Source organism: Protopterus annectens, chromosome 1.part0 (assembly GCF_019279795.1).
Source record: "Protopterus annectens isolate FY-2018-M chromosome 1.part0, PAN1.0, whole genome shotgun sequence".
Taxonomy (NCBI): domain Eukaryota; kingdom Metazoa; phylum Chordata; order Ceratodontiformes; family Protopteridae; genus Protopterus; species Protopterus annectens.
The window spans coordinates 1,653,690,961-1,653,712,784 of record NC_056725.1 but is presented as its reverse complement, the minus strand read 5'-3'; positions in this window follow the sequence as shown (position 1 = coordinate 1,653,712,784).

Below are 21,824 nucleotides of genomic sequence, written 5' to 3'. Positions count from 1 at the left end.
GCCAGAGTCCCTTAGTGTTGGCCTGTACTTCAGAGAAGTAGATGCCAAACAAGAGTGGTCCCAGGACTGAACCCTGAGGTACTCCACTTGTCACTTGTCTGGAGCTGGATTTGGAGTCGGCTACTTTTACAGTCTGGGTTCTGTCAGTAAGCCAGTTGGCAAATCACCAAGAAAAATGAACTACAAAGTGCCAAAGCAAAACCAAAACACAAAACCAGGCACCTGGAAGGAACATGGACCAAAGATACCGTAGATACATTTTATTCAGATACAGAGGCTTCACACACATAAACGCTCTAAATACCATGCGCTTTCATCATGAAATGACTTCATCAGATAAAAGCCATAAAAAATACATCTTAAATAGCATAATAAATTAAGTTCATCCTATCACAATGCATATAAAGTTCAAACATTTCAAATAAATAAAGCAATTAACTATTTAAAGACACACTGACATAAAAATCACTGACTTGCTTTGCTAACATTAAACATGAATAAAAACATTCTTATAAAACTGTATTATCCAATATAAATATATGTATAAATATGTATAAAAACATGTGAAATTGATGCATAAGGAATACAAAGTGCAAATGTATTTAACCAATATATATACTTATTGCAGGTATTGTTAAGGGGAATAGAATTAAAGTTTTGCTGCTCTCAGTTTCAATACTGGAGCAATGGAAATAATGTCATTCATCCTGGGAATTTATTTGCCTCCAGTACCACCTGCCAAAAAAGTTCCCTATATTCAATGTATAATTCCCAAGATCCCCTTCTCACATCTTTTGTTACTACTTCCAAAATATATGAAAAAAAGGATGCCTGAGAGCAACCAATGCTATGCCTATACAAGGCATTACTATTATTGTGATTTCTCATTTCATATAGGTGTTCATAAATTCTTTTCCATGATTTTCTTTCAGTTTTTCCTACATAAAAACTTGTGCATCCTTTACAAACAAATAAATAAACTACCCCACTGGTGTCACATGTAGCATACCCTTTGCATGTAAGCTTTTTGTTTCTAGCTGAAAAATACAAATTCTCCCCTTGTATAAAAGGGTACTGAGAACAGTGCCCACATTTATAAGTTCCTTGTTTGTTATGTCCAAATGGGTAAACATTGCCACCTTTTTTCTCTATAATATTTTTAATGTTGGAACCTTTCCTGAACACACACTTCAAAGGGGTGTCAAAAATGTTTAAATCAGAAATAGCAGCAGACCTATTCCATTCATCCGGCTATAAAATCTTCCTGTTCAGAGGACATCCTACGCCACCTCACAAACTCTCCTTTCACCAAACTTCTCTTTTGGCTATAGGGGTGTGAACTGGTATAATATAGGTAGGAATTAGAATAGGTTTCCTTTCTAAATACTGTAGATTTAAATTTTCCATTGTACTTGTAAACGGTTATATCTAAATAATTCATATAATCATACTGGATGTTATAAGTAAATTTCAGAAATTCTGTTGTACTAGAAATATAAGTGTTTGTAAGTTTCTTGGAGGCAAATGCTTACTTGGGCTAAAGGGAAGTCTCTGTGTTCACCAGTGGCAGTGGTTAACACTGAGCAGCCTGCCTGTCTCTGTAGAAGTCGTTACTGCCTAGAAACTGTAGTTTTATTGGCCATTTTGGGTCAATTCCAAACTCCTTGATCTCTCTCTCTTAAAACCCTGCAACCGCATGGTTTTAGCATCTTTCCAGGCTTGATAGTTGTTGCTGAAGCACCTAGCAAAAGGAGAAAATGCTGAGAGAAGAAAGGAGCCACTTTTGAGATTTTAAGTATTTTCTTCTGATTTATTTCTTAGAAAAACTTCATTGCCACCTACATTTCAACATTTTCTTGCTTGCAAAAGTTGATATCTGTGTTAGAAACAGTATTTAGAACATACCTAGAGCCTGTTTATTGCATTTTCTGTGTTGCACTTAATTTAAAATCGTTTTTTCTTAAAATTGCATTTTACCTGCCTCTGACCTAGCACACACGTGCTGGGGTCATTTATTGCACTGTTCTGACTAGTTTGCTACTTGTGTGTCTCTGCTATCCTTAAACAAAAACAAAAAAACCAAAAAAATCTTGCTATTTTCCCACTTTCTATAATTTAAAAAAAGTTCAGTTACAGAATTGCTGTTCTGAACTATTTGTAAGTTTCTTGGAGGCCAGTGCTTACTTGGGCTAAAGGGATGTCTCTGTATTCACCAGTGGCAGTGGTTAACACTGAGCAGCCTGCCTGTCCCTGTAGGAGTGATTACTGCCTAGAAACTGTAGTTTTATTGGCCATTTTGGGTCAATTCCAAACTCCTTGATCTCTCTCTCTTAAAACCCTGCAACTCTCTTTTTGCACGGTCTTGCGCACAGAGCAGCGTCGGGCAGGGTCGGTTATCTGGGGTATACTATTCTTGGCTCCACAAAGTCTGCACTGCAAATTTTCCCTTAGAACTAGGCAAGCCTCAACTCAAGTGCTTCAGATCAACTGCTCTTATTGCAGCACTTGCATAACCCAAATCAGCACTTACCCAAATCTCCTAGACAGCACTATTATTTTCCAAATCTCCTAGACAGCACTATTATAATACAGCATAAGACCCTCGACTGTCCACAAGGCAAGTGAAACTCACTTTTTCAAGCATGTCCAGAGGTCACCTTCAGGTGTACTCTCCAGTTCATCTGGTGGAATTGGGCATCTTGAGGCAATGTCACAACTGCCTCATGTATACAGACAACCCACTCCTCTTACCTCTAGACACAAACACTTGTGAGAGATGCAAATACACAGCCAGACTAGAGGCTAAGCGCTCTCAACCCATGATGTAACAGACAGTCAAGAGGAGAAGAGACACACTAGCATCACACCACCAGTCACACAGGGATCTACAAAACAAGCACCGGCAAAACATACACATAAATACACAAAAACATATTCGGAGGCACTAGGTACCAATCTGAAAAAGAAACAGTGCCATCCAAAGCAGACAAGCAAACAACCTGCACCTCCAAACACAAGCCAGAAAACACATAATTCACATCAGCAGTGTGCCTCATGACAGCCCCTAAGGCAAAACACCATACCCAACACGCTAGTAATACGAGACTCTATAGTAAGGCACACACATGTTCCACTCACCAGGCTGAACAAGGAGAAGGTTACTGTCAGCTGCCTGTTGGGTGCTAGGATCCGCCACATAACACAGGCACTTAGGTCACTCCAGAACAAGTACAAGTATGATGCTGTCATTGTACATGTTGGTGTGAATGATCTAAGATGTACCTCCGTGGACTACATAAAAGAGACATTGAGGAGTTCTCTGGTCTGTAGCCCAAGCTGGTATGACCCTGACCTTGAGTAACATACTATCTTCACCTAGAATGATACCACAATACAAAGACAAAACGATCAATTTCAACAATTGGCTAAGTTTCTGGTGTCATTCTAAGGGGATACAGTGTCTGTCTGCCTGGGATGACATGATAGACAAGCCTCGCTGTTTCGCCAGAGATGGTTTTCACCTGTCACCCCTAGGCTTTCAAATACTGGCCAAGGCTCTTGCCGTCCCCATAGTGCCTTTTTTAGGCAAGGCTCAAATGACAAACCAACCACCATAACCAGCACATGTAACCAAAAACTAAGGATAATGCTACTCAACGCCAGAAGTCTCAACCTCAAAATGCACACACTCGAGGCACTCCTCAGTATGGAGAAAATCGATGTTTGTGCAGTGACGGAAACCTGGTTCAAGGCTCGAGAGAGCACCCCAGCACTACCAGGTTACAATTCATATCATACCTTCCTGCCTCAGTTACCGGATCGCAGTACAAAGGGTGGAGGTGTATCCATATTCATCAAGGATACCCACATCTCCAGGTTAGTGGCACAGCATGATGCCCCAGAGATCATCCATGTGCAACTATCAGCAGGAAAAACCATATTTCAAGTCGTAGCCTGTTATAGATCTCCCACCATGTCCCAAGATGCCCACTCAGCATTCCTTGAGGCATTGGAAAATATAAAGGTCCTACCCAACACCATAATTTTGGGTGATTTCAACTACACTGGTATAGACTGGGCGAACTACCAAAGTTCTAACTCCTATGCCCAGCGGTTCATAGAAATTATAAATTCAAATGCCCTTGAACAACTGGTATATTTTCCCACTAGAGGGGACAACATATTGGATTTAGTCATCACAAATATGGGCACCCATTGTACCACACCCGTTATCACTCCCTTTCTGGTCAGATCAGACCACAAACTGATAACCCTGGATGTCCTCACCCCTCCACCTCCCCCAGTCAAAGAAACCATCATAAAAAACCTTTCCAAAGCAAACTTCAAACTACTTGTGTCAGAAGTGGAAAGCTTCACTATTCCCTTGCAGAAGGATAATGATATCCAGGATGCAGAATCCTACACCAAGGCACTTTATATACATCTTCAGGATTGCATGGACCGTGCTATCCCAAATAAAACCAAGACTCCTTCATCAAGCAAGAAGAAACCAGTCTGGTGGACCCGGCCATATGCAAACTATACAATAAAAGGAGGAGACTTATACAAAAAAAGGCCAAATCTCAAGTAGAAAGATCATCCCTGATCAGCATTAGTAAGAAATTGAGGGCCCTCATCAAGTCAACTAAAGCCAATTTCGAAAAGAAGGTTGTCAAGGATACCAAGAATAACCATAAGACCTTCTATGGTTACATCAAAAACCTAAATGGCAATGCTCAGGTCTGTTCTGAGCTAGTACAAAATGGAACAAAATACACTGACCCCACTGACATTGCCAACATCTTGGCTGATAGGTTCAGTGCAAATTCCCCCCCACCACCACCACCTACAGGGCCTATTACTATTCCAGGGGATTGTGTAACCAATTATTACTGATACGTTGGTTTATAAGGCTCTAGCTAAAGCTAAAAACACTGCCTCCATGGGACCAGATGGTGTCCCAGGCTGTGTCGTATGTGAGCTCCAAAATGAATTAACCTCGCATCTAAATACCCTGTTCAGTCTCAGCCTCTCGACAGGATATGTGCCCATAGAATGGTGCACAGCAATGGTGGTTCTGCTGTACAAGGGTGGGCCCACAACCGACCCTGGAAACTACTGACCAATAAGCCTGACCAGTCTGATCTGTAAGGCAATGGAGTGAATCATTATGGAACTCATAAATGGAGAGATTGGGAACCTCCAAACACTTGACTCCACACAGTTCGGCTTCGTCAAGGCAGATCATGCCTCCTGAACTTGGTGGACTTCTTTGAGACAGTTACTCAGGTTATAGATAAGGGAAAGGAGGTACACACGGCTTACCTTGACCTTGCTAAAGCATTTGACACCATTCCTCATTCGGGTATTATTGATAAACTCACCAACCTGGGCATAAACCCTTACGTCACAAGATGGATCGCAAACTGGCTCTCAGACAGATCCCACAAAGTAAGAGTAGTGGGATCTATGTCCGAATCCAGACCAGTAATGAGTGGTGTGCCTCAGGGCTCTGTCCTGGGGCACCTCCTGTTTGGCATATACTTCTCAGAAGGATAGGCAAGCACTGAAGGGCTGTGGCTGACCAAGTTTGCAGATGACTGCAAACTGGATGCTATAATAGAGTCTCCGGCCGACATGGATATCCTCCAGAAGGGCCTTAATGAGACTGATGCATGGTGTCAAAGCCATGGTCTCAAGCTAAATGCTAAAAAATGCATAGTAATCCCCTTTGGAAAAATCAGAGTACCCGCAAACTACCACATAGGAGGTAATCCCCTGAAATCTGAAGAAGTAATAAGGGATCTAGGGACCCAAGTAGATAGTCAGCTTTCTTTTGATAACCATGTTGCCAAGGTGGTTAGAAAATCCTTCTATGTGACCCATCTGATCACGAAAGGGTTCGCATCAATATCTAAGGATGTAGTGATGCCCCTCTACTCTTCCCTCATCAGACCCATTATTGAGTACAATGCACCAATTGGAATGTACCTGGCTAGGCATCTACAGCAGCTGAAGAGACCACAGAGGTACCTCACTAAGAGGAATACTGGCCTCAAACAGTTGCCCTATGCAACACAGTTGAAAAAAAAAATAAGACTTTTCTCTGTTGCATACCACCTTCTCAGAGGCGATCTCTGTCTAACATGCAGAGCCATGTCCAACCCAGAACTGTTGAACATGCTCCATCTTAGCAAAACAAAATCTACTCGAGCTACACGCTCTAGGGATATAAACCTCAGCACAACAATGAATAGAACATTCTGGAGGGATAGATTGCCTTCGCAAAGACTTCCCTTACTATGGAACAAGGTCCTGATCTACATAAGACAGAGCCCCTCACTATCACTCTTCAAGAGGAACCTTGACGAGTGGATGGGTAACGGAAAGTTCACATCAGGGATCATACCAACAGCTCTACTAGATAGTGACCAAGGGTACTAGCTGCTATATCAAGGGCCTAGGGAACTAACCAAAGGGGCGGTGAATACTGCACAACGTGGCTGGGCTAATATATGCCTTCGGGCAGATAGCCCAGTACCTACCTATGAACCTATGAACCTATAATTGTAAAACTCCAGAAATTTCTCTCCAGAATCATTCCATATCAAACAAATATCATCCAAATAACGTTTGTATAACTTCCAGCATTTAACATATTTGGAATTAAAAATATATTTATTTTCCCATATAGAAAGTATGATGTTAGCATAAGTGGGTGCACATCGTGCACCCATGGATACACCTTTCACTTGCTTGAAAAATTCACCCTCGAAGTGAATAAAGTTATTATTAAGCACTAACTCGATAAGACTTATACATGAAAATCATTGTTAGATAATCCATCTGAAGACCCCATAGCTTCTTCTAACCAAAGCATTCCCAACTCATGAGGGATAGAAGAGAACAAATCAACTACATCTATTGTAATAAATATAGCTCCTTCATCATACAATTCTGGTTTGATTTGTCTGAGTAAATCCCAAGAATCCTTTAAAGTATCCAAAAATCCTAAAGACAAAGATTTTAATTTTACATCCAATAACCTGGCCAGTGGTGCAGTAACAGACCCCTCTGCAGCCACTATAAGTCTCAGAGGTGGGTCCTCCAGGTTCTTATGTACCTTAGGAATGCCGAGTATTGTAGGAACCTTTGGTCTATCATTGTGGAGAAATGTAAACAGGTTTAAATCAATAGACCCCTCAAGCAGTAATTCATTCAATACCAGGAAAATTTTCTTATAAGCTATGTGAATTTTATTTAATGAAACCCTGGTATATTTACTGTGGTCTTCCAAGGTTTCCATCACCTTAGACTCATAAGTAAATGTATCCATAAAAACAGTAGTCCCTCCTTTGTCATGGGCCATAACTGTAATGTTACAATCATTCCTAATGTCACTTAAAAATTGTCTCTCCTCATAAGTCAAATTAGGATACACCTTATTATTAGAAATAGTCTTTCTAATTTCTTGCTTACTTTTTTACTTTTACAGACTGGGTTCTGTCAGTAAGCCAGTTGGCAACCCATCAAGTGATGTATGGATTTATGCCCAGCTTAGTAATTTTATCTATTATTCCAGAGTGGGGGATGGTGTTGAAGGCCTTGGTGAGGTCCAGATAGGCTGTGTGGACTACCTTACCCTTGTCCACAGCTCTGGAGACTGATTTGAAGAAGTCAGTCAGGTTCAAGAGACAAGATCGGCCCTTCACAAATGCAAACTGGGTGGTGTCCAGTGTTTGAAGGTTACCAATGTCTTTGTTTATAAGTTCCATGATAATGCATTCCACGTCCTTGCAGATCAGGCTCGTCAGACTGATGGGGCTGTAGTTCTCGGGATCCAAGGTGGATCCCCCCCTTGTGGAGTGGGATAACTGTAGCTGTGCACCACTCAGTGGGCACGAAGCCTGAGGTGAGGCTATGATTAAACATGACACTTAGGTGAGGTGCCAGTTCATTTTGTAGTTCATGTAGTACACAGCCCAGGATGTCATCTGGTTCAATGCATGCTGTATTCTTAGCTTTGGAGAGTGCGGTTTCTACCTGTGTGGCCATGATTACCAGAATTTGGCAATCTTTTGGTATTGAGCTGGGCCCTTTAGGGGGTGAGAGGGGGTGAAGTTGGCACTAAATCGATCTGCCAAGATATTGGCAATATCCTTGGGATCAGTATATTTAATGCCATTCTGTTGTAGCTCAGAGCAGATCTGAGCATTACCATTTAGATTCTTGACATAACTATAGAATGCCTTGTGACTGTCTTTGGAATAATTGACAATTTTATTTTTATAACTAGCTTTTGAGGATTTTATGAGGGATCTCAGCTTCTTACTGAGGCTGGTAAGGGAGTTTTTGCATTCTGGGATTTTCCTCTTTTCTGCAACAGTTTCTTCTGTTGTATAGTTTGTTTATGGCAGGGGACCACCAGATTGGCTTCCTTTTTTTGGAGGAGAGCATCTTGGTTCTATTTGGGATGGCATGATTCATGCACGAGTGGATGTGCTCATACAGTGCCTTAGTGTAGGATTCAGCAGTCGAACTTTCAGATCCCGTCTGCATGGCTGCCATGAAGTTTGTCACTTCTGACTTGAGTAGAATGAAGTTGGCTTTGGGGAAGTTTTTTATGGAGGTTTCCTTACTGGGGGGTGGGGGTGGGATGTGGATGTCAAGGGTGATTTGCTTATGGTCAGACCTGACCAATGAGGGGGTGACCACTGGTGGGGAGCATCTATCTTCCATGTTGGTAATGTCCAGGTCTATGATATTGGAGCCCCTGGTGGGACAATGGATTAGTTGATGCAGGGATTTGGAATTTATGAATTCCAAGAACCGTTGGGAAAATGTGTTGGTACACGAGTAGTTTTCCCAGTTAATGGCAGGGTAGTTGAAATCACCCAGTATTAGGGTGTTTGGTTATATCATAATATTTTCCAGTATGTTTAGAAAGGTGTAGTGAGAATCTTGGGGCATGGTGGGGAATCTGTAGCAAGCTACAATTTGGATTGCAGTCTTACCTAGTGTTAGTTGCACCTGGAGAATTTCAGATGCATTGTGTTTGGCAACTAGCCTGGAGGTGTGAATATCCTTGGTAAATATGGACACTCCTCCACCTTTAGTGTTTTGGTCTTGGTTTGGTGGCCGAAAAGTGTGGTAGGAGTTGTAGTCTAGTATTGCAGTGGTGTTCTCTGGAGCCTTGAACCAGGTCATAGTTACTGCACAGATATTGATGTTCTCCATTTTTAGGAGTGCCTCGAGAGAGTGCATTTTGAGGTTTAGACTTCTAGCATTGAGTAGCATTACCTTCAGATTTTGCATGCTTGTATCTGTTATGGTAGTGGTTTTGTCCTTTGAATTTTGCCTAAAAAAGGCACTATAGGGGTGGCAAGAGCTTTAGCCAGTAACCTGAATCCCAGGAGTGACAGGTGCAGACCATCTCTGGCAAAGCATCGTGGTTTGTTGACCATGTCTTCCCAGGCAAACAGATACTGGATCCCTTTTGAATGACACCAGAAGCTTAGCCAATTGTTGAAGTCAATCATTTTGTCCTTATACTGTGGTATCATTCTGGGAGAAGGCAGGACGCTACTCAAGGCTAGGGTCATACCTGCCTGGGCCACATGATCCGAGAGCTCTTCCATGTCTCTTTTCGTGTAGTCCAGGGAGGTGCGTCTCAAGTCATTCACTCCAACATGGACAATGACAGAGTCGTATTTGTACTTGTTGTGGAGTGACTTGAGTGCATGAGTTATGTGGCGGATCCTGGCATCCAACAGGCAGCTGATTGTAATTTTCTCCTTGTTCAGCCTGGTGAGTGGGACATCGGTGTGCCTGACTATAGAGTCACCTATGACTAAAGTGTTGAGTACATTGTCTTGCCTTAGGGTCTGTTTGTTGGGTGGCACACTGGGGTCTATATTAGAACACTGAACTTTCAAAATTTCGAGTGTTCTAATATCGAACCCTATTAATCAAAAATTTAAAACAATCAACATACAGAACAGTGATTTTTTTCCTAGGGAAAAAACTCACTATTCCAAAACACATACACACAACACAAGCACACCAAACAAACAGCAATCCACACACATACACCTAAACTCTTACACCTAACCCTACACTAAACTATACATACACCACTAACTATCCACTTACCTTAACCCAAACCCTAACCCTAAGGTCCGACACTATCGCACAGTCACTTCACCCACGCCCTAACCCTAGCTCACCTACTCCACCCTAACCCTCACATCCACACAATCGCACTCTTACCTGACCCACGCCCTAACCCTAACTCACCTAACCCACCCTAACCCTCATGTCCATACAATCGCACACTTACCTGAACCTGACCCGTAACTTTCCACCACAGCGCTGAAAATACCGAAGCAACAGAAACGGACAACCAAATTCTTTCCCTAGGAAAAAATTTGGTTTTCTGTTTCTTCGATATTTTCAGCGTTCACTGAAAATGGGTCAATATTAGAACACTCGAAATTTTGAAAGTTTGGTGTTCTAATATAGACCCAGCACACTGGTGTTGTAAGCTATGTGTCACTTTGGTTGTGACTGGTGTTTGCGTTTCAGCTTTGTTGCTGTTACAGCCTTGTTGCTTGGGCAAGTTAATGTGAAGGACCTCCGCATATGTGGGTTTAGTGTTGCAATGTGTGGGTTTTGATAATGTGGGTTTTGAAGGGCTATGGGTTGCTTGAGGTGTAGTGCAGGTATTAACCTTCCCCTCTTGACTGTCTAGCACAATCTTGGCTGGAGAGGGCTTTGCTTCCAGTTTGGCTATGTAAGTGCATCTATCGCAGGTTGTATTGTTGGGTGGTAGGAGAGAGTTTTCAGTGTACATGAGGCAGTTGCCGCATTGCCCCAGTATGCCCAGATTCCACAGGTGGACAGGAGAAATCACCAGAAGCTGACCCTTGGACATGCCTGTTTAGGTGCTTTTTTTGTAAAGTACAAAAGCTGTTTTCCCTTACCTTTGCAAGGTACTTTGCAATTATAGGCTGTTTAGTGTCTACAATTAATTTCTCCTTATTGACAAGGAGAGTTGAGTGCTTGTTTCAGTTTCAGGCTTCCTAGTGCTTTCCAGCAGGTTCTAGAGCAAGTGGTAGTCACAGGGGTTCAGACTTTAGTGCTACTACTGAGAAACAAGCTAGTTCTAAGGGAAAATTTTAAGAGCAGACTTTCAGGCACCTGGAATAGTTTAACCGTAGCCTTGTGGTGCTGCACAATGCGAAAAATACACAAACACATACGTTTTATGCCAGAAAGTTGAAAGGGATAGAAATCAACCCAAAATGGTTAAAATTATAGAAATCAGCCCAAAATGGCTAAAATTACAATTTCAATGCTGGAAACCACTCCTCTAGTGTTAGATAGACAGTACAATGCTCACCACTCCCACTGGTAAGCAGTAGGACTTCCCTCTACCACAGCAAGGTCTGGATAGCTCTGAACACAGAAAATAACGTCCTGAGACAAATAAAGCCTGGGATCTGGACTATACTGGCTAGGGAAAGGTGGGAAACGAGCAAACAAGATAGTATTTTTTTTTGTTAAAACAGGCTAAACAATACAATAATGCAGTAAATAAACACAGAAAAGGCTAACACACTTGAGTGTGTAGTCCTAAACAGTAAATACAATTTAAACTCTACAAAATTAGCAATTTAAAACTTTGTAAATGAAGCAAGGCAAGTGCACAACTCAAAAACGATTTAAGAGGCAGTAATACAGTAGAATAAGTAGCTAGTCTACATATACAGAGAAGTCTATATATACAGAAAAGCACCTTAAACACACTTAAACAATTCAGATGCAGTGCAACCTAGAGCACTTGAGTTGTAGCAATATTAAGGCAAATACAGTTTTAATAAATGTACTAAAATATACTCTATGGGCAGGATTCACGAAGGCTTGCACGGAGTGTAAGAGACGTGTAACACTCCATGCAAGCCTCGCGATCCAGGAACAGCCCTAAACTCCGTGTAAGAGACCAGCTAAAATGTCTCTTATACGGACTGGGCGTGGACATGCTAAATACCTCACTCACAGCCGAAAGGTATGCAAATGAGGTATATTAGCGATCCACGAAGCAGAAACCAGCCCGTGTAAGAGATGTTTTAGCTGCAGAAATGTACTCAGTTGACAACTGAGTACGTTTCTGCAAATTCCACAACGGAGCCATGTCAGCTCCAAATAAAGGGTGCATATGTCTCAGGCAGCATGCCAATGGCCAAATATGTGGCCATTGGCAAGGTAACCCGATGCAAAAATAATAAAAATATAATTTTTTTTTTCGGCGATCGCCGATGTTTAAACCCAGCGCAGCCCCGCGCAAACAAGCTGCTCTGTATAAAACATAAAAATGAAGGTTATAAACCCACAAATGTGGGTTTCATGCAAGACATGGAATGACAATGCAGGGACCAGCAGACCAAAAACAACATGGCCACCGTGTAGTGGTTGCTAAGGGGGGAAGCTGCGTCTAAGACATGTAGCTAAGCATTAGTAGGCAATCTCATGTAAATGAGGGTTAGGATACTGAATCTCACAGTCACATAGCAAATGAGCACAGTCTGAGTAGTGTAAGAGATACATAAGGGGGAGGAATAGAGTAGGAGATAGGTGGCATCACAGGGGGGAATGGTAGAAAGAAATGCAGTTCATTGGAGGTCAGTGTAACATGACAGATGACAGACACAGATCATGGAAAGAGGTGTGCCACAAGATAAGTCAGGGAAAGTCAAGAAATGGAAGGTGTACACTGTTACTCACACCAAAGTTTCTTGCTGGGCGTGCATGAGCACGTGTGCACGCCATGAAGCCAGAGTAGGGCAGTGTGCGCACGTGTAAGGCAGACTGAGCATGTGGGAGCGTGTTGGGAGATGTTTAACACTGTTTGCGCTGGTGTGCGCACGTGTAGGGCAGGCTGAGCATGTTGGAGGCTGTTGGCAGATGAGTAACAGTGTTTGCGTGGGTGTGCACGCATTTTAACCCGATTAAGTATATTCTGAACCGTGTAAGCACGTGTGCGCGCGTGTAAGCCACTGTGAGAGTGTTTCTGCTGGTATGCACGTTGCTCCCCCCTGAGGAAACAGAACGGAAAAAGGAAGCAACAGAATTAATAGGAAGCTAGCAGGGATAACTGCTGAAGCTAGCAGGTGAAAACAATTAGAAGCAGGCAATTACACAGGCAGAATAGTAGCCCAGCCCAGCACTTAAAACTCTGCAAACATTAGTGCAGGATGTTTCTCTTAAGAGACACTGCAAGACAGGAGTAAGCTAATAGAAGTGAAAACTGAAAAAGCTTCACTCAGAGCAGAAATGTTAGGGGCTGCCATAGCTGTCATAATGAGACATAGGCGACTTGCTGAGGGTGGTGACAATGCAGATGGTGCCAGATAACCCCCACTGAGGAGACGGAGAAGAGTGTACAGGCCCAGGGTCACCTACCATGGGTTACATGAGCTGGAGATAGTAGAGTGCTATAGAGTGGACAGAGAGCTCCTGCAGCAAATTGTTGAGCTGTGCAGGCCACGCCTCACACACAGAACCAACGGAGGGGAACCCATCCCAGTGGAAACCAAGGTATGTGTTGGCCTAAGAATACTAGCAACAGGTACCTTCCAGAGACCAACTGGCGATATGATGGGGATATCACAGGCATCAGCCTCCAGGGTACTGCACCAGTTCCTGGATGCCATGTCAGCAGATGTCGGTGATCATGTATATTTCCCCAATGCCCGTGAGGTATTGGCCAGCAATATGCGTCTCTTCCAGCAAATAGCAGAATACCCTGAGGTAGTGGGTGCAATAGACTGCACGCACATACGCATCAAAGCACCAGCCGGTGAGCGGGGTAGGGCCTACATTAACCGCAAGGGCTTCCCCTCCATCAACTGCCAGGTCGTGTGTGATGCCCAGGGCATAATAATGAATGTGTGTGCTGGCTGCCCTGGGAGTTACCATGATTCCCACATCTGGCATTTGACGCAGCTGTACCAGACATTTGCCAATGGGGACATCCCACACAGACACCTCGTGGGGGATGCAGGTTATGCACTGGAGCCGTGGCTGACACCCATCAGAAACGCACACACACCTGAACAGGAACGCCATAATGAGGCACATGCACAAACACGTAATGTAATAGAGTGTGTGTTTGGGCTGCTCAAGTCACAGTTCCGGTGTCTGGACACATCTGGTGGAGCCTTGCAGTACACACCAACTACATGTACCAAAATTGTCATGGTATGTGCTATGCTACATAATATGATCTTGCGAAAACAGCTGCAGCAGGACCAGCATAGGGCTGGGCCAAAAAGCCCCTCACTATTGCCAAGGCCATCACAGGCAGAGCGTGACTCGGAGGAGGAACAACCTGAGCCTGCCCCAGTAGGCAGAAGGAGGCGTGCCCAGTATGCCCTGGCCTTGGCAAAGAGGCAACGCATAGCACATACACTAGCTCAGTAGGAACCCTGGGAATGATACCCCTTCTGACTCACTCAAATAATAACATGGATGCCTAAAATGACATGACCTGCTCACAAACATGTACAGGGAAGTGTAATATGCACATCCGACAGAGGCAGCCCTGCAGCACCACCTGAGGCATGAATGCCATGTGTTAAGTAATGTAACACCATGTACTATATGCACACCTGAGCACCCTGACTAACATCCACCCTCACCAAGCATGAAGCCACAAAATGACGATGGGATGATCAAGTGCAATAACTGGCTGAAGTAATGCAGTTAGTCAAAGGGGAGCCAATGTGTTTCAGGCTGGGAAGACATGCGGAGCATGACATGATGCACCACCTGCTAGGTGTGGCGTGCACCTATCATTCCATGCCCCATGGATACTGGCAAAGGCTGTCAGTACCCACAGCATGCCCTGAATAGGTAAGTCTCAAAACACAAACCCACCTTCATAGGTACCACAAGGGATAGGAACCTAGATGTAATGCTACCCAATGCCAGAAGTCTAAACAGCAAGATGTGTGCAGTGTAAATGCACACAGAATGGAGAATGTAGATATCAGTCCTGTAATAGAGAACTGGGTCAAGGCTCACATCAGCACCCTAACACTACCAGGTCACACCTCATACTGTGCTGTACAGCCGCAAAACATGGAACAAGCTACAAAAGGAGGGTGACTAGCAATAAATGTCAAGGATAACCACACCCCCATGTTGGTACCACAACAAGAAGCAGCATGGATTAGCCATGGTCAAATACCAATGGCTAAAACTGCCTCCCAGTATATAACCTGCTGCAGACTACTGTCCTAATACCAGGAACTGCACCTGGCCTATGTTGGAATACATGAATATATCAAGCCCCCAAAACAGCATTATATTGCTTGAGTGAAAATACCCAGACATACACTGGGAGCATTATACTAGCACCAACACAGTTGGAGAAAAGTTCCCAGAATCTATAAACAAAAATGCCCAGGAACAACGTACCACTCCCACAAGAGGGGTAAGCATACTGGAAGTGATAATCAGCAACATGTGGACTGGATGGCAAGATGAGAAGTGTATCCTTCAATGGTAAGACCAGACCATAGAGTAATCACACTGGATATACACATCCCGACCCCAGTCTCTGGCCAGAATACCACAGTGAAAAACATGTGTAAAGCATAGGTTGCAGCCCTCCAAACTGATGTTGAATCCACGAAAGGCCCTGTGCAAGTGCAGAATATGGGACACACCGCAGAACATGTTATACAGGCACTCCATGAACACAGCCAGGAATGCTTGGAGTATGCAATCACAAATAACAACAACACACAATGCCATACATGCAGGCATCTGGCATGCTGGACTCCAGCCATTACCAAACCATGCAAGAGAATGAGGAAGCTACCACATGATAGAGCAAACATAAAAAGGGAAGTAATCACTGACCAGTAGTATGGCAATAACATATGTCCACATATACAATCCACTAAGTCCAGCCACAACAAGAAGAATCTGTGAATCCAGAGGCAATGTGACACCTGTCCCAAGTACACAGACAACCACAACTCCCCCCAATAAATACAAATATATGTGATAGATGCAACCATGTATCCAAACCAGAGGTTGAGCTCCCCCAACTCAGTACTGTCAAAACTAGTCAGGAGGAGAAGGTAACCACATACACCACAAACCCAGTCCCACATAGACCTACCACAACTGTAAACCAAACACATAAACACAGAAAAATATTCCCGGAGGCCCTAATTACAAACACACCACACCAACAGAAGCCTGCAAAGCAGATCACAAGCAACCACAACCTCCAAACATAGCACATGCAACGAATAGTACACAAAGCTGGTGTGCCAAACAGTCACAGGCCAGAAGGAGAAACAACATGCCTGATACAGTTGTAATAGGTGTCTGTATAGGCAGACACACTGCTGTCCCACTCACCAGACTGAACAAGGGAAAGGGTAGAGTAAGCTGCCTGTAGGCTGCCACAAAATGCCACATAACACAAGTACGCAGGTCACCCCAAAGAAAGCAGAAATATGATGCACTCAATGTCCATGCTGGTGTGAATGACCTGAGATGTACCTCCCTGGTCTACATGAAAAGAGACATGGATGATCCCTCTGAGTATGTACCCCAGGCCAGTATGACACTGGTTGTGTGCAGCATCCAACCTTCACCAAGAATGATGCCACAGTACAAACACAGAATGATTATGTTTAACAGCTGGCACAGTTACAGCTGTCAGTCCAAGAGGGTCTAATGTCTGTCTGCTTGAGATGTCAAGCATGACAAGCCATGCTGCTGTTCCAGGGATGGCTTGCACCTGTTACCCCTGTGCGTCTGGATACTGGATAAGGCCTTTGCCACCTCCATAGAGCCGTATGTAGGCAAGGCCAAAAAGACTACCCACCACCCTAGAAAACATAAGTGGTAGGAAATATAAGGGTAATGCTGACCAATGCCAGATGTGTAAACTGCAATATGCATGCCCCTGAGGCACTTCCCATTATGGAGAACATCGATGTCTGTGCAGTGACAGAAGCCTGCTGCAAGCCTAGTGATAGCACACCAGCACTACTAGGTTATACCACATATCATGTGTTATGGCCCCAACACCTGGACCAAAACATCAAAGGAGGGAGAGTATCCATATGCAGCACAGACACCCATATGGCCAGGTAACTGACAATGCACAAAGCAGCAGAGACCACCCATGTGCACCTAAGTGTAGTCCAAACTGCTGTACAGTCTGTAGCATGCGACAGACCACACCCTCACACACAAGAACTCCACCCAGACATCCTGAAGACACTGGACAGTATGAATGTCCCACCAAATACCAGACAAGGTACACACAAATTTCCACTTAGGTGGCAAACCATTATGTATGCAAGGAGTAATCAGGGACCTAGGGATACAAGTCGATAGTAATCTGTCATGTGACACTCACAATGCCAATGTGGCTAGGAAGATTGTCGATATTGGACACCGTATCATGAAAGGATTCACATCTACATCAACAGAGGTCACTGTGCCGCTGTACTGTTCCCTTATCAGACCCATAATCTAGTACAATGACTCATATGGGATGTACCGTACGTGACACCTGCAGCGGTTCGGAAGACCTCATAGTTACCCCACCAAGAGGATAAAGGGTGTGAAATATATGTCATATGCTGCCTGGCTGTAGACACCCCAGCTGAATGCAGTCACAGACTGCCTACACAGAGGCATTGTATGTCTGCTGTACAAGGCCATGTCCAACACAGGAGTAATGGACATGCTCCACCACAGGAAATCAAAGCCATTGGAGCTGTGAGAGTGACAGATGTCAGCCTCAACACATAATGAAATAAGATATGCTGGAGGGACAGATACATAACCCAGAGGCTCCCCACACCCAGAAACAGGATCCCAATCCATGTTAGGCAGAGCCCCTCACTGACACCCCTCAACAGGAATATTGCCAAGTGGATGGATGATCGTACATGTATACTGGGGTCTTCACTGTGTCACGACCAGACAGAGGCACAGTAAAGAAATTCATAAATGGCCATAATAGAAACATAGCAAGGGGTGGCGAAAGACACACACACACTCTGGCTAGGCTTACTAATGCCCTAGGGTGGATAGCCTAGTATGAAACCATGAACCTATGAAGATACAAATTGTACAGGACACTAAGGATAATCACAAGGCTTACCTAACTGATGGTAGGAACCATGTTGGGCATCCACAGATATGCTCTGAATCACACAGATATTACAAACAACATACCAAACACACACACATATTGCTAACATACAACCTGACAGGTGCAGTGCAAACACCCCCCCCCCCCAGAGTGCAAAATATCTATCCCAGCAGACTGCTGGTCCCCTGACATTGCAGATGCTGTGGTAACAGCCATCATCTGCAAAGCAAAACACACAGCAGCAAAGGTATGTGATGGTGTCCTGGGCTGAGGCCAACATGGACTCCAAGAATAATGGAATGCCAAATCACACTACTGCCCAATGTCAGCCTTACCACAGGATATGTACCCAAAGAGCAGTGTACAACAACAGTGGTCCTTCACAACAAAGGTGTTGCCTGAATGGATACTGCAAACTACCACCCCATGATCCTGACAAGCTTGGTCTGCACAGCTATGGAAAGGATCAGTATGTACCGCAGACAGAAGGCTATTGTGTACCTACTGATACTGGACCCTACACAGTGTGGCTGTCGTAACTGCAGATCCTGCTCCTAAACATGTTTGACCCATTTGAAGCAGTCATTAAGGTCATTGATGAGGGAAATGTGGTCCACACAGCGTAGCTGGACCGTGCATATGCTTCTAGACAATACCATACGAGTTCAGTATGGATATGTTCTCCAGCTTAAATATATACCCCTATGTCAGTAGAGGGGTTGCAAACCAGACCAAGGACAGAACTGACATGGTCAGACATGCCGCATCCATGTCAGACTACAAAGCAGATATGAGTGGCATCCCACAAGGCCTGGTCCTGCCCCCCCCCCGTTCTGTATATATGTCCCATAGGTATAGGCCAACATGGAAGGACTGTGACTGAACATGTATGCAGAGGAGTACAAACAGCCCACCATATCCGACCCCCAGCTGACACAAGCAACCCACAAAAGGGCCACCTACAAACAGACAACTGGAGCCATAGCCATGTCAGCAAGCTAATTGCAGAACTGTGTATAGACAACCACCGTGGATATTACAGTAAATGCCCACAAATTACCACACAGGTGTTAACCCATGACGTACCTAACATGTAATGAGAGACCTGGGTACAAAAGGTGATAGATATCCTGCACTGGACAAACATGTGGCTGTAGTGTTCGCAGAAACATATACTATATACCCACCCAAACATGAAGGTTGGCAGATGTAGATAAGGGGATGTCACTGTGGCTCTGCAGTCATCCTCCATCAGTGTCACAATTGACTACAATAGCCCCTGTAGGATATACCTCAGCAGACACCTCCATTAACTGTAAAGTCTACAACAGTACCCCAGCAGGAGTAGCAAAGAGCATGAACAGATGCCATGTGTTGCCTGAGTAAACAAACTGCAGCCCCACACACTGCCATACTGCCCAGCTACAGGCAAGCTGTGCCTGATGTATGAAGCCATGTCCAACCTGGAATCAATGAACATGCTGCACCTTGTACAATCTGAATGGCAGTGAGCTATGCACATGAGAGACCTGAACCCCAGCACTGACATACATAGGACAAGCTGTACAGAATGATCCATAACACAGAAGGCAACCCCACTCTTCAGTAAACTCCTGGTACAGGTCAGCCAGAGAGTTACTTATCGACACCCCTCAAGAGGAATCCTGATGAGTGGATGGGAGATGGTAGGCTAACCCTGGGTATCACTGTTATGTCAGAGGTAGACGGAGGCACAGTATACTAACCATGACATATGTCATGACAAACTCCAGTTACAATGTGTGTTGAAGGACAAACACACCCTGTGACTAGCATCAGAAATGGCCTAGGGAACATCGCTAGTGTTTTCCAATGTCCACCCATGTTGTGGAATACACTACCAATGTTGGACGAGCCTGGTGTAGGTAGTCCATATCTGAACATAATGCAACATGGTCATATGTGCACAACTGGCCCCTACACAGTCTGTTGTGCTCACTATGAAGATGTCAAGCAGTCATAGGACTAAAGCCCAGGATACTGTCCACCACAGTGAAAGTACCGAACCAGTACACTATACGGTACTACAGTGTTAGGTCATTATAAAAGTATGTTGAGAACTGTCTGCAAAGTATCCCATGCAATCCCTGCAGGCACAGTATAATCCCTGTTGTGGCAGACACGAAGCAGTTGGCCAGTTAATACACAACATGACACCCAACACACAACCATAAATGTGAGATATTGTTGAAGTTCACACACACCCAAATATGTGGTGGACTTCAGAGTGCAACATATGGAAAGCTCACACTGGGCATGCTCGCACACTTTGATAAATGAGGCATATGTCAGACAACATGCCATGGAAAGGCTGAACTGGGCATGCTCACACACTTAGGCCATATCTCCATTTAGAGGTTGGCCACACATATCTGGTATTTGTACGTGTCAGTCCAGGAACCAACCACAACACAGCAATCTGCCCAGTGCACACAGTAAATGACTACAGAGACATAAGTGATATAGTGGATACCCGTCATATGCAAACATCTTCCACAGATACACAAGTTGGTCATAGGAACAGGGAATGCTATGGCAATAAAGACCTGCAAACAGTAGAACAGCACAACAAATATTGTGCATCCGACAATTGAACATATGGGTGTAGAGGTCAATACTAGGCTTGTTGCCCTAGGGAATGACAGCTCAGCCAGATTGTGCTTGGCATCTGCATCCCCAGTACAGTAGGCTACTGTGCCACTGTAAAGTAGGTCACATAAGGCAACATGTGAGGCTAGTGAGCTGTGCCTCTGTCAAGCAGGGGCACCGTGGAGGTCCCAGGGATTGAATGTGCTAAGCCACTGCCATGTTGTCGGTGTGTGCTGGAAGAGGGTTGCTGAGGATCTCTAACAGTAAGTGTCCGTCAATAACAGACTGAGGGGAGCCCTATCTGCATTCTCTGAACAATTCCACCGTCAACACTGTGTTGTAATGATTATGTGTGAATGAAGTGCCGTGCCGGAACTGTTCACAGATGTCCTCCCTCTGTGGGCTACAGCTCTGCAATGTACTAGCTCACTCCGTCTGTTGTACGGCTCATATATGGCTGGTGTACACCTGACAGGTGTCTTGTTGTGGAGCAGTCATGGGTATATGTGGGATAGCATGATAAATGCAAACCATACACATGCTCATAGAATGCAGTTGTCAAGGATTATGCTGAGTGGCCAGTATAGTCCCCCAGCATGGGTCCTCTGAAGTCGTCACACCCCTGTCTTCACAAGTGTAGAGTCTGCTTGTGCTAAATACAGTTTGTGTGCAGTGACAACCTTGCCTGGGGGTGGAGATGGGATATGGATGTCCAGGGAAAGGTGGGTATGGTCAGATATCAACAATGGTGGTCTACCTCTGGTGTGGAACAGTGAGTACCCACGTTGCAGATGGACAGGTGCAATATGTATTCCCCCATGTGGCTGTGGTGTGTGGTTCTGCCATAGCACATGGACCCACAAATTGTAGTGGCTGTAGGGTAAAGTGGTAGAGGCCTGAGTAGTTCTCACACACAATATGCCTGTACCTGAGGTTAACAACTGGAATGGTGTATGTGAACACCTGCATATCCCGGCACTGTTCCCAGGGAAGCTAAGTGTGT